Below are 17693 nucleotides of genomic sequence, written 5' to 3'. Positions count from 1 at the left end.
CCTGATGACCATCTGTGCCCAGCAACCAGAACCCTCACTGGGGAGCTGCCACTGTGGACACCAGGCTCAGAAGCCAAGTGCAAGCTCTGCCTGGTTTTGCCAGGGGAGGGACCGAACTAGCATGAGACCAGGACAGAGCAGGGGCTGTGAGATGAAGCCAGGGAGATGCTTAGCTTGATGCCATTCTCAAGATGACCTTATGCCATCATCTGTGCTTTTTCAGAAGCTGAAGCAGATATAACATGGCAGGGAATTGGTTTTTATTCATTCTCTTGGCACTGAGCATTTCAGGAGAACAGAAACTTTACAAATAAATGTCCACCTTCTCTGTCCTAAATCCCTTCTTATGGACCAGCACAATCACATTTACAGTGTGCTGGTGAACCAGAGCTCAGTCCTTTAACCCTGACCCTGGAAAAACATCTTCCTTTGACACAGCTTAACCTTTGTAGTGAGCCTTGAGAATCCTAACCACAGCAGTGCTTCTGCAGAGCAAAGCCTTGGGATCTTCAGACAAGTCTGGAAGCAGGGTGAGACACATCAACCATTCTCCTGCAAATGCTCCAAGACCACATGCAGCCCAGTGTTAAATAAATGCATGTCTATGGTAAACCACCAGGGACATTGGCCTGTGAGATATTTGATCTAAGGTTGCCGTCACAATTTTGCTGTTCCTCACCTTGAGGTTAAACCACAAAAGCCTTTTCTTTCCGCAGAGCTGAGAGAATTCCTGACATTTGCTGCAGCAGTAGGTCACTTGCATCTGCAACTACCAATGCAGGTTGCTGGAGCAAGAGCAATACCCTATAAAGAAACTCCAAATTCAGAGGAACTGTAGTCAAGCCCACGAACAAGGCATTTGATATTTTTAGGATATATTTTCAAGCAGCTGAATGTTTAGTCACCACAGTTAGAGCCCTAAGAGAAGATCCTCTAGATCTCCTCTGAAGTTAACCAGAGGATAGAAACAAACCTGAAGGCTCTAATTTTCATATACTAAGGGTGGTTCAATTAATAATTAAAATGATCAAGAGGCTGGAGGGTTGTCTTGTGAAAAGCGCTGAAAAGTTTGGGATTCATCAGTTTGAAGAGAAGAAAACTGGGAGGGATGTGACTGAAGTGACCAAAGGGAGGGAATCAGGTGAAGTTGAAATCAATCCCAAGGCCAAGAGCTAGGGTCAGTCAGTGGCACTGGTAAGATATCACTCTGAAACAGAGAACAGGAAAGATTTCTTCATGCAGTGAGTAAAATCTCAAGAATTTGCTGCCACAAGAGGCTGTCAGCATGGGTGAAAAGGGATTAGACCAGCTGATGAAGAGCAGGTCCATAAGGGAATGTCAGAGGAAACAGTCGGATGTGCCTTCTGTTGTCCCAAGCCCAGTGACCATGAATGCTGAAGTAGGAGGTGCTTAGGCTTCAGAAGGCTCCCCCAAAACAGCATCTCCTATTGCCTTTGCTAGCTGCAGGCAAGACCAGCTGTAACTCTGACCCAGCAAGGTTCCTATTCCCTTTCCTGTTCTAATTTTCTTTTGCAGGATTTTTCCATTAGTTAGCACTCAGCTAATGGGGCATCTCAGCAGCAGGACTGAGCCCATGGGGATAACCTCCACCCTCATCATGGTGAGTTCAAGCTCCTATTGATAGGGATCTGGAACAGATGGGAAGCGTGTGCTGTGCCCGTGTCCAGGCAGTGAGACCATCCACACTCAGCTACAAACACGTAACGCCCTTGGCAGCTCAATCCTTGCCTGCACAGCCCTGAACTGCCTGTGCCTCATGCTGGAGCCAGAGCCTTGCTGTGCTTCTGTTCTGGAGATGCAAGCCCAGGGTGGGCTCAAAGTGCATCCTGAAAAGAAAATGCAGGCACTGGTTAAAGTTGTCCTGGCCCAGACAAGATCTGTACCAGTATGGGTCCATGGGGACAAATCCTGCACACCCATCAGCAGAGCTGTGGACCACATACCATACAGACTCATACAGGCCATGCAGTTTTAGTTTTTTCTCTTCAGATTCGTTGCAGAGGCAAATATTAGCCCATCTGCTTTTCCAACAGATTTCTCTCAAATCATTGGGACTACCCAGGAACACTGCATTGATGGAAAAGAAAAAAGGGATGCAAGGAAGGTTCAGTAGCAGACATCCTGCAGGCATCTCAGGCAGGAACTGGTGCACAGGAAGAGCAGCTTTGTGCTTGTCTGCCTTTGCCAATGTCAGTGGGAGCTAACCCTGGCCCTGCCACCATCTCAGCCTGATGGACATGGAGTATCTCTTATACCAGCATGGGTCATTTCAGGTTTTCTGAAAATCCACATTTTTAACCTCACCAAGACCAACAGCTTATAATTCAGTTCACATCCATAGAAAAGTGGCCAGTCTACATTCCAAGGCTGTATGGGATGAAGAGTTTATCACGTCTCTGAGTTCCTTGTTCCAATGGTCAGTTGTTCCCACTGTTAAAAATAGTTCCTTTATCTCAAGCCCAACAACTACCAGCTTTGCTTTCCAATCCCTGGATCTTTTTCTGGCTTTGTCTGCCCTCTTAAAGAGCCTTTGCACTCAAAGTATTCCCCCACATCAGTTCTCACAGACCACGATTAAATCACCTCTTACAAACCAGATAAACTAAACAGATCATGTTCCATTTGTCTCTCACTGAGAATGATTTCTAGCCCTGATATAATTTTCTCATTCTTTCCTGAGTCTTTTCCAAGTTTTTGGTGTCACTCTCAAGCATAAGCACTGGGCCTGAATGCGCCATTTTGGTGATGATGTCACTAAAATCATATGCAGGAGCAGTGCCATTTCTGTGATATTCTGTTTGTGCATGTCAAGGTCTTGTCCAGCCTTGCAGTGCCAGTGGGACTGTCTGTTCTTGGGTTTCAGCTGAAGCCTGGACCCTCACAGGAGTCCTCATTCCCTCTATTCCATCATGGCAGAGTAGCCTGCACATCTCATATCAAGCCATTGTTAAATGTTGACTGAAGCGCCCTTGATTTTCTGTTTTCCAGTGCCTATGAACCCCTCTTCCCTCCAGCTTGATTTCTTCCTGTGCCACCAAGTATCTGTGTTTTTCTTTAGATAAGGTTTTATCCCATCCCAGACAACCATTCTGTGCTGTCAGTAATCCCATAAACAAGCTTTTCCCATGATGTTCTTGTTCTTGCAGCATACCAGTTGCTTCCAAGGGGGAAAGAAAATCCATGCTATCCCTTTGCAGTGCAGACCAGGTGATTTCTGTAGCATTGAGTTAGGTATTTCTCACAGGCAGTCCAATGTTTGCATTCTGGGAAGGGTATCATGGGCTTGGCAGACAGTGCATCCCACTCTGAAAAAGCATCTGAAGTACTGAAAGGAGTTTCCCTTTGGAGGGATCCACATTTCTTCTCCAGCTGCAGAGAATCCCGGAGAGCTCCTAGAGTAGACAGCAAAGTGAGGCGAAGCCAAATGACAAAGTCAAATTTTTCAATTAGCAAACAAGAGTAACAGAATTAGGGAATCACAGAATATCCTGAGCTGGAAGGGACCCACAGGGATCATCGAGTCCAACCCCTGGACCTACACAGACACCCCAACAATTCCACCCTGTGCCTGAGAGCATTGTCCAAATGCTCCTGGAGCTCTGGCAGCCTTGTGGCTGTGACCCTTCCCTAGAGAGCCTGTTCAGTGCCCAGCCCCCTCTGGGAGAAGATCCTGTCACTGTCACCAGAGAGCAGAGATCAACACCTGCCCCTCCACTGACCCTTGGGAGGAAGATGTGGATTTTTTCCTCAGGAAGCTGTAGAGTCAATTAAATGCAGCCTTTCAATCCCCTGAAATTCTTGGTCCAGTATTCATGCAGGTACCTTTTAGGAGAGCTCAGGATCCTCCTGCAGCCCCAGGACAGGTGGAGCCAGGGCAGCAGCATTGCTGTGCACCCCACTCTAGGCACTGTGGCTGTGGCTGCCCCTAGTTCCCCCCAGGTTCTCACACATTCCTCCAGCTCCCCTCACTGCACATCTCACAGGGATCCTTCCCATCTCACTGTCAAAGCTCTTAGTTAACAACGTATTTAAGAGGTTTTGGTGCCTCTTAATAATGCACTTAGAAATATCTTTGATGTTAAGAGGTGAGCTTCAGTGAAGTACTTTGCCATGGCAGGAGCATGGAAATGTCAGCTGGATTGTACCTGTTGGAGCTGTATGGCTGAGGAGACAGTGTCAAACCCAAGCCCTGTGAAGCCAGAGGCAACCTGCAAGATTTCAGCAGAGAAGCTGAATGAGTTCCAGAGCCACCAGTCTGAGCTTGGAGCCTTTCACTGTCTCCCTGCAAATCCCACTTGGCTCTGCATGTGGCCAGGAGAGGGGTGGGCTGAGGCTGTGTGAACTGTTTGGTGGACCATAAATTGCTTTGTCTCAGCCATGAACAGCCTGTGCCCTATGTCCTCTGATGGGCAGCCTGGGCAGAGGCTGGTGGATTTCTGATGAAACAGTTTAAAAAGAGTATTTGGAGGAAAGGGAGAGTGAAGTCAGCTGAGGAAAAGGAATATTGTTCCCAGATGTTAAGGATAATGGAATGGTGAACTACCACAGGCTGTGAGGCCCCCACTCCAGAGTAAACCCAGATCTTCATCCCAGGACAGAGAGGAGGACCCCAGCACGGGTTCCACGTGGGTATCAGCTAAAGAGGTGGCAGTCTGCACACCTCTGACCAGCTCAGACCATGAGATGAGGTCTCAGGAGCTGAGAAAGGCTTTATTTTCAGAGGAACAGGCTCACAGAGAGTTCCCTTTGAGGACAAGATGAATCCCTGTATCTTTCCTGGCAGCATCTCGTCAGAGCTGTGCTTTCCCCAAGCACCAGGAAGATACACTCAGCTCCTGCTGCTTGTTTGACTGTACCAAAACATCCTGCACCTCTCACTGCTCCCACCATCCATCCATAAGAACCCAGCAGTTGCCAAGCAAAGGAAATAACCAACTCTGGAACAGCTGTGTCCTAGCAAAAGATAGTAAGAGGCACTTCTAGCTTTTCTGGATGGCTTTTGTACCTGTATTTCTTACACTCCTTTGCTAAGTGCCAGTTCCTGGGACCCAGGCCACCCTGCAGCCGCCACACCAACACACACCAGCCCTGCGAGGAGGAGAACCTGGCAAGAAGACTGGGAAATATTGTCACTTCAGCTGAGGTCAGTCTGCAGCTCATCTTCTACCCCAGAGACCTCAAATGAAGACACTGGAAAATAACACTGGAACAAATTCAGATGTTAACTCTCCAGCCTGTCATTACCCTGAGTCAGATGGAGACAAGTGAAGAGCCTCTACCCCGGCTGGATCGTAATTGGAGTGATGGAAAAGACCATTAGGTCATCTGGGCCATCTACCCCCGCCAACACACGCCTGTTCTCTGCTTCATGTTATCTAGTGCTGAGCTTGGAGTGAGTCAAGTGATGCAGCTCCCAGTTTCCCATGGGAGACTTCTCCTAGTAAAAATAATAGCTGAGATGGAAACGTTTCACGATATCCTGCCTAAATATGCTGTTGCTCACATTCATCCCATTACTCTTGCTGATCCTCCCTCTGAAAAAGCACATCTCTCCTTGGTGTTCATACCCATCACCCTCCTGCTGACAGTTACAGTCAGATTTTCCCTGGGTTGCCATCTAGACAAGCTGCATTTTACTGTTTGGCGGTAATGACTCCAAACCCAAGGCTGCAAATAGCTTTCTTTGTCCTTGGAGCCTTTGGACCCCTCCTAAGAAGCTCGATTCCCCAGATATTCTGCAAAGGGAAATATTCCAGAGAGTTTTTTGCAGAAAATTAAGGATGAGGCTTAGAGAGATGGACCGTTGAGTCAAGTTTCTCATGATAATTCTTCATCTTTTGTTCTGATCTAGTTTTCCTTCTTTAAAATTTATTATCTAATTTCTCCAGGGATCTCCATCCTCTTTCCACACTTAATTAGAGCTTGAAGCCCCAACGAGGCACATGATGCCACTTGGAGAAAAGCTCCAGGTGCCAGGTGACTTAAAGGTATTCAGTTTGTAAAGAGACTCTGGCATTTCCTTGCAAGGTAGAAGATGGGGAAAAAAGGGGAAATAGGTAAATCTATAGGTTGGTGCCTTTAGGAGCAAGAGATGTAGCCATGAAACTTTCTAAAGGTTTCAGTGCACACAGCCTGGATCCTTCCCCTCACTGGGAATAAAAGGTTTATTAATAAGTGGTTTTCAGGGTTGTGTAAGCCCCGTGGCAGAGCAGTTCTCCAACATAAGAGGCTGCAAGAGTGGGGAATCCCCTCAGTCCCAGGTGAGCTCAGTGTGGCACGTGGTCCTTGCCCACCTGGTGCTGCTCAGCCCCTGCAGGTGAGCAGAGCACCCTGTGCTCCTTGTAGCTTCCTCCAAGGACACAACCAGGAGCATCCTGGTGGCAGTGAAGAATATGGAGAGGAAGGGCCTGAATGAGTCAGACACACACACCAGGCGTGGCATATCACAGGTTTTTCCTCAGAATTGGACCTGGCTTTCAAAACACTTCTTACCATTGGCTTCTGACAAAAAACCTTACCATGCAAAATCCTGCCATGCTGTCTCAATGCCACCAGCCTGGAGGGCCACTGTCCCTGAGGGGAGCAGTGTCTTGCAGCGAGCAGAATAAGCCACAATTCAAGATGGAGCCTCTGTGCAGGACAGATAAACAGCGCTGTGCCTGCAAGAGGAAATTAATTTAAAAGAAATAATTTTTTCCCTTGGTTGAATGAGATGGGAGATCCTCCTTCTGTTCTTCATTAAGCAACAAAGGGTGAAACCAACAGCAAATTGTGTGCAAACCACCCAACCGCGGCCCTGAACTCCTGAAACATCTTTATTCACTTAATCTGGGATTCAGGAAATTCTCATCCAAGCCAGTTTTATTGGGTGGTTTGCATTGAGTTCTCAACCTCCCAATCAGTAACAGATGAACAATTTTGCATAACATTTTTCTCCTGGATTTTTGGCTCTGCTCCTCCTTTCTAGCGGCTGAGCTGATGAAGCAGGCCTGTTGTTCACCCTTTCGGAGATGTCAGCCTTGCTCTGATTCGGGGAATGGACACAGGCTGCCCTGGGTCCTGACCAAGGCCAAATCCAATTCCTGGATTCATGTCCATTGGTGGCTCATCTCCCCATCTCCTCTGTCCCCACCTCCTTCATAATTCCTTCCTCCTGCTTCTTCCAGGGCTGGGCATCAGGTACTGAGGCCTTAAAGAACAGTCCAAACCAGGTCCTGGCTGCCAAAGTGCAGCAGTAGATGCTGATAAACTTCAGCAGCCTGACTGTGTGGGGCATCTGCTGAAAAAACACAACGGGCACGGGTCCAGCTGTGACTGGAGCAGGATGAGGAGGAGGGTTGCTCTGGGGGATGATCTGCCCCTCAGCCCTTCTCAAGACAGGTGGTTCTCGGCTTCTTTTTATTGTTCCCTCCTGGGCAGAGCTGTTGTGACTGGAAGCAGAGCACAGAAGGGGTTCTGTGCCATGGGGGTATCTCCAGCACTAGTGTTCCTGGTGGTCCTTTACCTCATGCTTTTGAGGGTGTCCCTGGCTGTGGGACAGGCTGTGCCTGCAGTCCTGCCGTGCACTGTGAGGACACATGTGCCAGCCAGGGTGGGGATGAGTCAGTGCATGCACCCACACTCATCCCTGTGTGTGGCCAAGGTGGTGCCAGTCCACAGAGCTCTTCTGCCCCACTGGGAATGCACAGCATTTGGACCACCGAGAGAAGGCAAAAGGAAAAGGGTGAGACCCTGGGAAAAAAGGGCCTGGAGAAGTCCCAGCTCTCTGGCAAGGGACTGTTTGTGTGTGCACGCCATGGCCGTGCACGTGTGTTACTTGTCAGCATCTCTCTGCCTCCACTCCTGTGCCTTGGCTGCCCAGAGCTGCCAGGACTCAGCTGAGGGCCAGTCAGGAAATGAAATAGGTGCTATGTTCCTGCCTTATGCCCCCTCATGGGTGGGCTCCCCCACCTGCCCATCACCCTCCTTGCCCTTGCAGACCCTCTGGCAGCTGATTTCACAGAGGATGTTGTTGCCTTGATGTTTCAGCACTGCCAGTTCCCAGAATAACTGGGTCCTGGGGCTGGGGACTTTGCTCAGCTGATGTGTTTGCTCAGACGCCTCAGCACAGGCTTTTAATATTATAATGGCTCTGAGATCTGGGACTTAGAGGGGGATTTGCTGCCATGTGCCTGACAAAGAAGAGTGACCTCAGCGACACTGGAGAGCAGAGAGTGTATAAAACCTTTCTGAGCTCTGTGTAGGAGTGCCGCTTCCCTTTTTGGCTGCTCTCAGCTCCATCTGCTCTCTCAACACATGGGTCTCCCTGATATTCCCCTCTTGGGTGGAGAGATGACCAGGCAGGAGATGAGTGTTCACACAAATGGGCCTCACATTATTTGCACAGCTCCCAGTTTCATGCCCATGAATTTTAAGCACAAGAGTGATTCCCCTCATTCCAGCAGGTCTGCACCTTCTCTTCTCCATCCTTCTCCCTCTCCATCCTCCAGCCCATCTGCATGAACTGCTTTCCCCCTGCCCTGGCTCTCCAAGGGTGAAGGAGCTCCCTTCCCCCTCTCTCCAGTTGCCCACAGGGACCTGATTCTGACTCTGTTTTTTACCCAGGTCTCTCCTATGCGGTTGGGTGATCACCACTGAGTTGCAAAGTTGGAACTGCATCAAATCAACATGTCAAAGATCATATTAGACATTCCTTCACTCACCCCGTGAAATATTGGCCATTTTCTGCCACATGGAGAAAAGTAAGTTGCAAACCCAATGGGAAAGGCAGGAAAAACAGTCATTAATAACTGTACTTAATTACAAACTAATTTCTTGAAAAATACATTTGAAAGCAGCTGGCAACAAGTTGAACTGTGTGGAAAGTTTGAAGAACACCAGACCAGACATTAATAAGTCAACAGCCTCCAGAAAAGGTCAAGCTCTGGAAATATTTAAAGGCCCCTTAATAAAACGAATTTTAATTCCAATGCTGAATTAAAACTTCATTGCAAATCCCCAGAAAATAGACTCACTCCCCACAGACATGCTGCACGTGTTTGAGGGAGACTTGCTTTCCACACACCACAAGCTGCCTGTGGGGTTTCCCAAACCATCTCTTCTAGTGACCTCCTTCTGGTTGGAAATGCCACACAAGCACCTTCCTTCTATCAAGGGCTATTGTTAGTACAAGACCAACCTCTCCAAATTATCAGCTGGTGTCTGTAGTGCAGCAAAACCTCTCTAGAAGCCTGGTGCCATTGGTGAAATCTCATCTGAAACCCATTCTTGGGCATGGAGACAGATGATCTCTTGGAAAAACCTGCAGAGATGCTGTGACCATATGCAGTGTGAACAATGATACTTTTTGGAAGGGATCACAAATTGCTTGCTTCCAGCAGCCCAACAACATCACTGTTACGCTGTTCCTGTTGGTTTAACTGAACTCTGAAACACAAGGATAGGGACAGGTGTGAGAATGGCTCATGCTGTGAGTCTCTGCAGTTCTGGCCGGAGCAAGGATCTTTCCCTTTGCCACACCAGGAACCATGTTCTGGGGATAGGAGCTGTTCACCAAACAAAAAAATCCCAAGGAGATAAAGAAAGAAAAATACTTGTCTGTAAAGGTGACACCCAAGAGGCATTGGACAAAGCCACTCCCAGCAGACACATTTTACGCCTCTGTGTTTGCAATATTTCATTGTTCCTTGCTTGTTTGTTCTCCCACCCTGTCCTTACCCTGGCCTTCTTCAAGAGCACCCCTCAGCAGGTACCCTGCAGGAGAACCTGTGTGAGAACACTGGGAATGTCTTGACACTTAGAGGGGCACATATACCAGTCACCCTCCTTGTGGGAGGGCACACACCCCCAACTGTCCTCCCATCACAGCCACTATCAACTCCCATATAAATGTCCCCCTGCTCAGGTTGTGTGGCACTGCCCCAAAAACATGGATCCCAGATGTGCATGGGAAGAGCATTCCTGGTCCTGGAGCCACATGCTGAGCCTTCACACTAACTGCCCATGGCTCCCCCATCCTGGCTGCTACTCCTCTCTGCTGCACTCTGCTGAATGGCACTAGTCTCCCCAGGAAGTGGGGCTGGGACGAGCCAGGAGCTCACTGGTGGATGGTTTTTGGCAGCACACAATATCACTGAACACACATCGTGCACATTTGACTGAGTGTAAGCTCTGAGCTCTCCCACTTTTTCTGGCTCTTCTGCCCACCTAGTTCTGAGGCAACTGTGAATCCCAGACCCTCCCATGCTCCTCAGCCACTTTCAGAGCAGCTGGCAGGAAGCAGCAGCTTCCATGTCTGCAGAAGTTGTGAATAGCTTGGTTTCAGAAATAGCAAAATGTTTGGACTGCAGGTGTTTCCAAAACAAAACATCTCTATAGCTTTCCTTATTTGAAAGGTTTCATGAAGTTTGAGTCAGTCCAAATCAGACAAAGGCATTTTCCTGGGATTTCAAGCTTTTCAGGGGAGGCACTTCTGCCATGTGACAGCAAAATATTGCCAGTGCCAACAACCACAGAATCAGAGAATGGTTTTGGTTGGAAGGTACTTTAAAGCTCATGTCATTCCATCCCCCTGCCATGGGCAGGGACACCTTCCACTAGACCTGAATGCTCCAAGCCCTGTGCAGCCTGGCTTAGAACACTTCCAGGAATGGGGAGTCCACAACCTCTCTTCTCAAGACATTGGCAAGGCTTTGGAGCCACATGTCTGACCACCAAAACATTGCTCTCTTCTCCTTTTCTCTTCCTGGCACATCTCCTGCAGGAGAGGGAGACAGGCACAGTCTCACTTTATATCACTACCAGAAAAGTAGGAAGCAGCAAAACAAAATTCCCAAACCTTTCCCACAAGTGGCAGTGTTTTTAGTAGAAATTGTGAGTTACCCTTTTCTAACCCCAACCTTGGATTGGTTTGCTGGGGCTGGGAGAACTGGTTCTGTACTCTACCTGCTATTCAAAGGTGCATGGTCCACCTTTTAAGGTTCTGTACAAGGTTACTAGAGAGGCCACGCTCCAAATCCAGACCTGAAGGTTGCATGGAGAGGATGGGTTTGTCTGGAGTTCGTTGCAGAAGTTTCCTTTCCTTCAGCCCCACATCATCTCAGCCCTCCCCTTCCATCCAGGAGATGGCACAGCAGCTGCTACTTCTGAGGAGACACCAGGACCAGCTAGGTGATCCATGTGCTTGGAAATCTTGCTTTCAGCCCAACTATCCCCTTATGGCAGACAGAGTTTGATTGGCTCATTGATCCATTTTGGGAGACGCATCACAAGAAAAGGGGGAGAGAAAAAGAAATATCCCTGTAAGCCAAAGAAAAGAGATGCTGGAAATACACAGGAAAAATTCTGGTCGTGAGAACGGACTCAAGTCTCTGGGGGTCCAAGGCAACAAAATAGTGACACATTTTGTCCTTTTTGAGGTAATTTTTTGGATCAGACAGAAACAGCACACTGGCATCTGGCCATCTTCAAATGAGCCCTAAGATTCAAGGGGCTTCACCAAAGCAGAGCCCAGCATACTCACGGGGGAAACCTGTGTCTGATGACAAAAGTGATGGTGACTTCAGAAGAAACATGAAGTTGTCTTTCCATCATGTTTACACAGAAGGTACATCTCGCATCCACCTTAAGAAGTGCTGTAGTGCTCCATGCCATGACTAGAGGATGTATTGACATAAGTGCCTGCGTTCCTCAAGCCAGAGGAATCTTTCCCTGGTACAACCTTGCTGTATCTTCATAGAAGATTATGGCACTGGAGCTCATTGAAGCAGAAGCAGGGAAGAAGGAGGGGACAAGGGTAGGGAAGGGGCAAGGAGGGGACAGAAGAGGACCCATGCTGTTGTCATGCCAGGAGCAATATTGTGCACAAACTGTTGCCTGTGGTCCTGCCTGGATGGCTGCACGACATACCACGAAAGCCACCAAGGACGGCCACCCCGCAGGAATGTGCTGCTTTTCAGGTGCTCCAGGGCTCCAGGGCAAGTGTGGCTGCTCTAACAGCCCACATCAGAGGCTTGATTCCCCTTAATGCTTTCCACCTGGAGAGACTAGGAGACAGCAGAGACCACAAGGCCCTGGGAAATCACTTCTTTGTCTTCTTCTGGCCTCACTAGTGGATGGAGGCAGGAAAGGGAAGGCATGGGCTCACAGAGGGCTCAGACATCCTGCCACAACATCGCCAGCTATTTTTGTGAGTCTATCCCTGGCCCACAAGCCAAGCACTGGTAGCCAGTGTTCTGCTGCCAGCCACTGTGTTTATGAATCAACAGTTCAGTATTTGATGACTTGGGTTGAGGTGATCTGTCCCCTGCAGCTGGACTGCCTGGCTGGGGTGAGTCACCTCCCTGCCCTGGGTCCTGCTGGTTGCAGGGTGACAAATGGCAAAGATGCCCTGAGGTAACAGCTCTTGAGGCCTTTTCATGCAAAGCCAGCTTGCTCAAGCCTTACTCCAGAGTCCAAAACTCAGAACTAATGGGAAATGCTGCAAGCAGCCTGCAAGGAGCTCTGCAGTACCACAAACAGCCCAGACTGCGTTTAGAAAGACATCACTGACTCCAGCTGATATCAGGCAGAAAACCTCCTGGGCCTCGCCTTCAGCAGTGGAAAGTGAATTCATTCTCTGGGAAAGGAGATGATCTCTAGGCTGTGTCAGGGAGGCTGCCCTTGACATCTTGGCATCAGCTGGGACAGTCCCAGTTCAGTCCTGTGGGCTGCCACCCAGAAAAGCCAGTGTGCCATGTCCCCACCTCTGCTGCCCAAGGCCAGTGTAGAGCATCTGTGGGGCTGCCAAATATCTCCTTCACCTTGACCCTGAATCCCTGTCCCCCACTGGACAGTGAATGCTCTCAGCTGTCAGTGCAGCAGAACTGGGTGAGGAGTAAGTCAAGGGCTTGGAAGTTTTTCCTGTGTGCAGTGATTCATGGCTCATGTTTGTCAGTAGATGGGAGTGTTTGGAGAAGAGCCAAGTCATCATGAAACATTTACAAATCCCAGACGTTTTGTGGATTTCACCACAAATTATCTTCTGTCCAACCCAGCCAACCCACACGTTCATCGACATTTCTGAGCTGCACTTTATTAATCCTCCGTTTCCAGCAATGGTGTGAAGATAGCAATGGCCAGCTAGAGGGGACATGCCACTGGAGTTGTGCCAGCTGGACAGAACAGGGGTAGTGGTGGAAAGCCCAGTGACTCCTCTCTTCTCCATGGCTCCTTCACCTTGCCCAGCAGTCAAAGGAATATGGATCAAGACTTTCCTGGGAGAGGAAGAAAAGACTGTTCTTAAGAGGGCAAAGACCATGCCAGCTCCTTCAAAAGGCCTGTCTGAGAGCATCTATGGAGAGGTGTAGTAGAAACATAAAGTCTAAATGAGTGGTCAAAGCCCAGGAAAAAGTGTTAAAATGGGATAGAAGAGTATCAGGCATTGATGGCACCAAGGCCACTCAGATTGCAGCACATCTGTGAGTAGCTTTTCAAGACCCACATACCTGGAAAATAAAGAGCAGCCCAAAACAAAGAACAGCGTAAAATTAAGGACAGACTATGCCCAGGGAAAAGGAATCTAAAGGAGTCTTTAAAAAATGAGGCCAGAGTGCCCATAGGACCTACATGAAAACACTGTTCAACTCCTGAATGTATCCAAATCCAATGCATGGGCAGTAGCTGAGAGCCCGGGAGATGTGAGGACTCACCAGCTGACATCCCTTCTCTAGCCTGAATGCTGGACATTTGTCCAGGTGGGTGTGAGACACTGAGCGTCTGAAAACAGTTTTGTTTGAAATAAAATAACCTTTTCCTTCACCTTTCCCTCTCACAGATATGGGAAAATATGTGGGAATGTGGGAAAACACATGAAGAGATCTGTGGAAACATTTGCATGGGGTGGGGACAACTCTCGCCTTGCTATTCTGAAGAGGGGAAAAACTCATCCTTTTTAATGGCATTTTGGGCTGGTCCCTCAAAGAAGGCACAGACCTCACTTAGCCTGATGTTTTGGGATGAAACTGAGTAGATTTTTTTTCTCCTCCTACTTTACAGTGCAGGCTATTCCTCCATCACAAGGTGGAAAGGAAATCCAGCATGCTGGAGAATTCGTTCATGGCTTCTCCACTTCCAGTGACTCTCTGGGATAGGACAGAGCTCAGCTTTCCTGCTCATTGAGCATGAGAAACAGATCCATGAAGGTCATGGAAAGCTGTCCATACCTCTCTGACAAAGTGAGGTCCTGGGGACATCTCTCATTACTCACCAGACAATGAAGGCAAGAAGGTGGACCCCTGAGGAGGACTGGTTCTGGAGAGGTTCATCTGAGGGACAGTCCTTTTCAGGCTGTTGCTGGGATGCTCGTAGTGTTCAGGGAACAGCAGTCCTCAGTCTTACTATGCCCAGGTTACTCCAGTTGGTGCATTATATCTGATTCAGATTTTCCCTCTTGCAAGAGCCAATGCCTCTGGCAGCAGCTCTGGCTAACACTGCCAAGGCATTGTGCTGTGCATCCTTGTGGAGTGGCTCTTGGCTGCCTCCACCCTTCAGTTTTGGAGCTGAAAGTGTATTTCTGATATTTTAATGTCTGTCAGCTCCTACACCTCGCCAGTGTGGGTAGATAGTGAAACACAGCAGGGAGAGATTAACTGCCACCCTCCATGAGAGCCCATGGTGAAGCCTGAAACGAGACAGTACCACACATCACCATGTGCAAAGCCTGGCCCAAATCTGGACAGGTAGGCGTTGGCTTTGGCTGTCCCTCCCCTCCATGCTGTGACCATCCCCACCCACCCTGGAGAAGCCAGGTTTTACACCTGGTCTGTGGAAGTGCTGCCAGGAGCCAGCGAGTTTAGCCCAGGGTGCCTCTTCATGCCATGAGCAGGCAGCAGGTCACATTGCACCTTTTGGTGCCAAACACTGAGGAATGTCCATGCCAGCCAGTGACCAAGGTGTCCCCAGGTGTTAAACAGACACTCACCAGGACTGGATCCCAGGACTGGATCCCACGGCTGCCATCCCATAGCTGAACCTTCAGACTGCATCCAGACTGTCAGGACCCTCATGAGGTCATGCTGATTCCAGCTAATAAGACTGTGCAAATCATGAGAAAAAAAGTAAATTACCCAATCCAACCTCCTGGGTATCCTAGGCCTTTGATATTTGCCTTGATTTTTCTATATTAGGGCTGGTAATTTGGCTCAAGCTTCTCTTCCAGATAGCAACGCTACTGGATTGCACCAGCGCTGCTTCATTGAAGAAAATCCTTGCCTCACTGCTCAGTTGGGATTTCTTGGTGCTGACAGCAGGGCCATTAATAATGAACCCATTTTTTGATGTATTTTATAACACAGAATGATTTTCCAGGACTTTCACAACTGTTTTGACAATACACTTCCCCCGGAGCAATGTGGGAAGCTGCAGGAAGAACCAAGTCCCAAAACTGGCAGGAGGAGGAGATGGGACAACCTTGTCAAGCCCATCTAGGGCAGGGGACTGCCAGATCACAGGGGGACAGGGCAAGGAGGAAGGCAGTCTCACCCCTCAAAAAAGGGACAGCATGGCTGTGACAGAAATTTAAATGACCATGTTCCCTCAGCACAAGTCCCAGGACGTCCTTACTGGGTGAAGAACCGGGGCTGAATGTTTCTCTGGAGCACCCCAATTTGTCGAGCAGAGCAATCATAGTAAGATTACATAAGAAGTGTTGGCTAAGGGATCAAATCTCCTGATCCAGGCTTTAAAATGGCTCTTTGGGGTTAGCAGGAAAGCAGCTTGCTTGCACCGTGGATGGATTTTCCTCAGCCTCCCTCCAACTGGCCACACAGCTCAGGGGAAACCAATGTGGCCCCCCACACCAGCACAGGGGTGAGCCCAGCCCCCACCTTCCCGGTGAATGAACTCAAAAATACTTAAAGCTCAGTTATTTCTTCTCTCCCGTTCTCAGAGTCCTTCTGAATATCTGCTCCAGCTCCTCAGGCTCCAGGGATTTGGCTCTGGCAAATAAGCTCAGGCAAGCAGGAGCTGACTGTTACATGACCCTTCTTGTAATTTTCTGGAAATCTCGTCTGTAGGATAAACAGACCAATGTTAACTTTATATAGTAAATAAAACTCCAGTGAATGTGGCCACTTAACATGTCTAAAAGATGCATTTTTACTCCTAATATTAACACATTTTTAAAGAAATCTTTCTTTGGCAAAAGCCAAAAAAATATTTGTTTCCTGTTTCAGTAAATAGTCACCATGGCAGAGCAATTCCATCTGATACTTACTCCCTGCTCCATAGAGCTGATCCCCCTTTATCTCTGTTTACTGCAGAGATACTATTAAATACCTTCAGCCGCTCCTGCTTGCAGATTTCCAGAGAGCCCATATCCTGTTTATAGCATCTCTGCCAAGGCTGCTTATGGGGGAGCTCCAAACAGGAGAGAGAAAGGGTTGAGGGGGAGATGCTGGAAGAAGGAGGTGGAGAGATGTCTGCTGCCACCTCCAAGCACATTGCACTGAGAGAATCAGTGAATTCAGAGAATCTCAGAATCAGAAAGGTTTGGGTTAGAAGGAGCCTTAAAGCCCATCCTGTCCCACCCCCTGCCATGGGCAGGGACACCTTCTGCTGTCCCAGGTGGCTCCTTCCAAGCCCCTTCTGACCTGGCCTTGGGCATTTCCAGGGATGAGGAATCCACAACCTCTCTTGGTAACCTGTGCCAGGGTTTCATCACCCTCACAGAGAAGAATTTCTTCAGTCTTCAACATAGCCAAGTGTATCCTCCAGTCATCCTAAATGCATCCAGGGAATGCCTGGATGAGGTCTCCTGAGCAACTGGGCTGCATTGGTGTGGAGGGACCTGCCCTAGGCTGTGGCTGCTGCAGTGCTGTCCATTCCCACAGCCATGCCTGCACTACTCACCAGCCTTCCCTGAGCATCAGGGGTTCCTACAGCCCCTGTGAAGCCCCTGATGCAACCCCTGCTTAGAGCTTGGAGCCTGGGACTCGCAGCACATTCAGCAGATGAGCAGGGAAGTCTTTGGAGCCTGATTTATTTTGCTCTTCCCAGCTGTTGTGTCCAGATGGATCAAGGCTCTTCCATTCCATTTGGAAAGGGCTGCACACTCTCAGCTGTCTGCTTGCTGCTTTTGAGGCTCCATGAGGCCGTGGGCTGTGTGAACTGTGCCAGGGTACCTGCAGACACACCTGGGCAACATCTGCACACCTCTGGGGAAAATCTCCCATGGTACCTACTGGGGACTTCAGTCCTTTATCTATTCATTAGACACAGGGATTTCTCACTTCCCCTCAATCTAGAATGGATCTGGGTTTTTTTAAGCCACGTGTTTTCTCTACAAGAGAGTTTATGAGAGCAATAAAAGGCAGAATGATGATTAAGGGAGACAGAGGAGGGTTTGCACATCTTGCTGAGAGCAATCTTGGTTTTGTTTTTGGGCCAACCCGCCTGACATGTGATGTTTCACGTCACATCTGGCTTGCATTCAGAAGGAATGCAAATGCTTCCAGCATCAGCTTGGTCTCCTGTGATGGGCTGAGCCTCTCTGGGCACCACCAGGGGCTTGTGGATCACCAGAGGATGACTTGTCCTTGTGCTTTTGCAGCAGGATGACTGAGGAGCCTGAACCTCACAGAACGGTTTGTCAAGAATTGGAAGAGGCTGCCCAGAGCAGGTGTAGAGTTACCACC

Source organism: Chamaea fasciata, unplaced genomic scaffold (genome assembly GCF_029207755.1).
Source record: "Chamaea fasciata isolate MVZ Bird 193981 ecotype frontalis unplaced genomic scaffold, bChaFas1.0.hap1 SCAF_23, whole genome shotgun sequence".
NCBI classification, from domain to species: Eukaryota; Metazoa; Chordata; class Aves; order Passeriformes; family Sylviidae; genus Chamaea; species Chamaea fasciata.
This window is presented reverse-complemented; position numbering follows the sequence as displayed.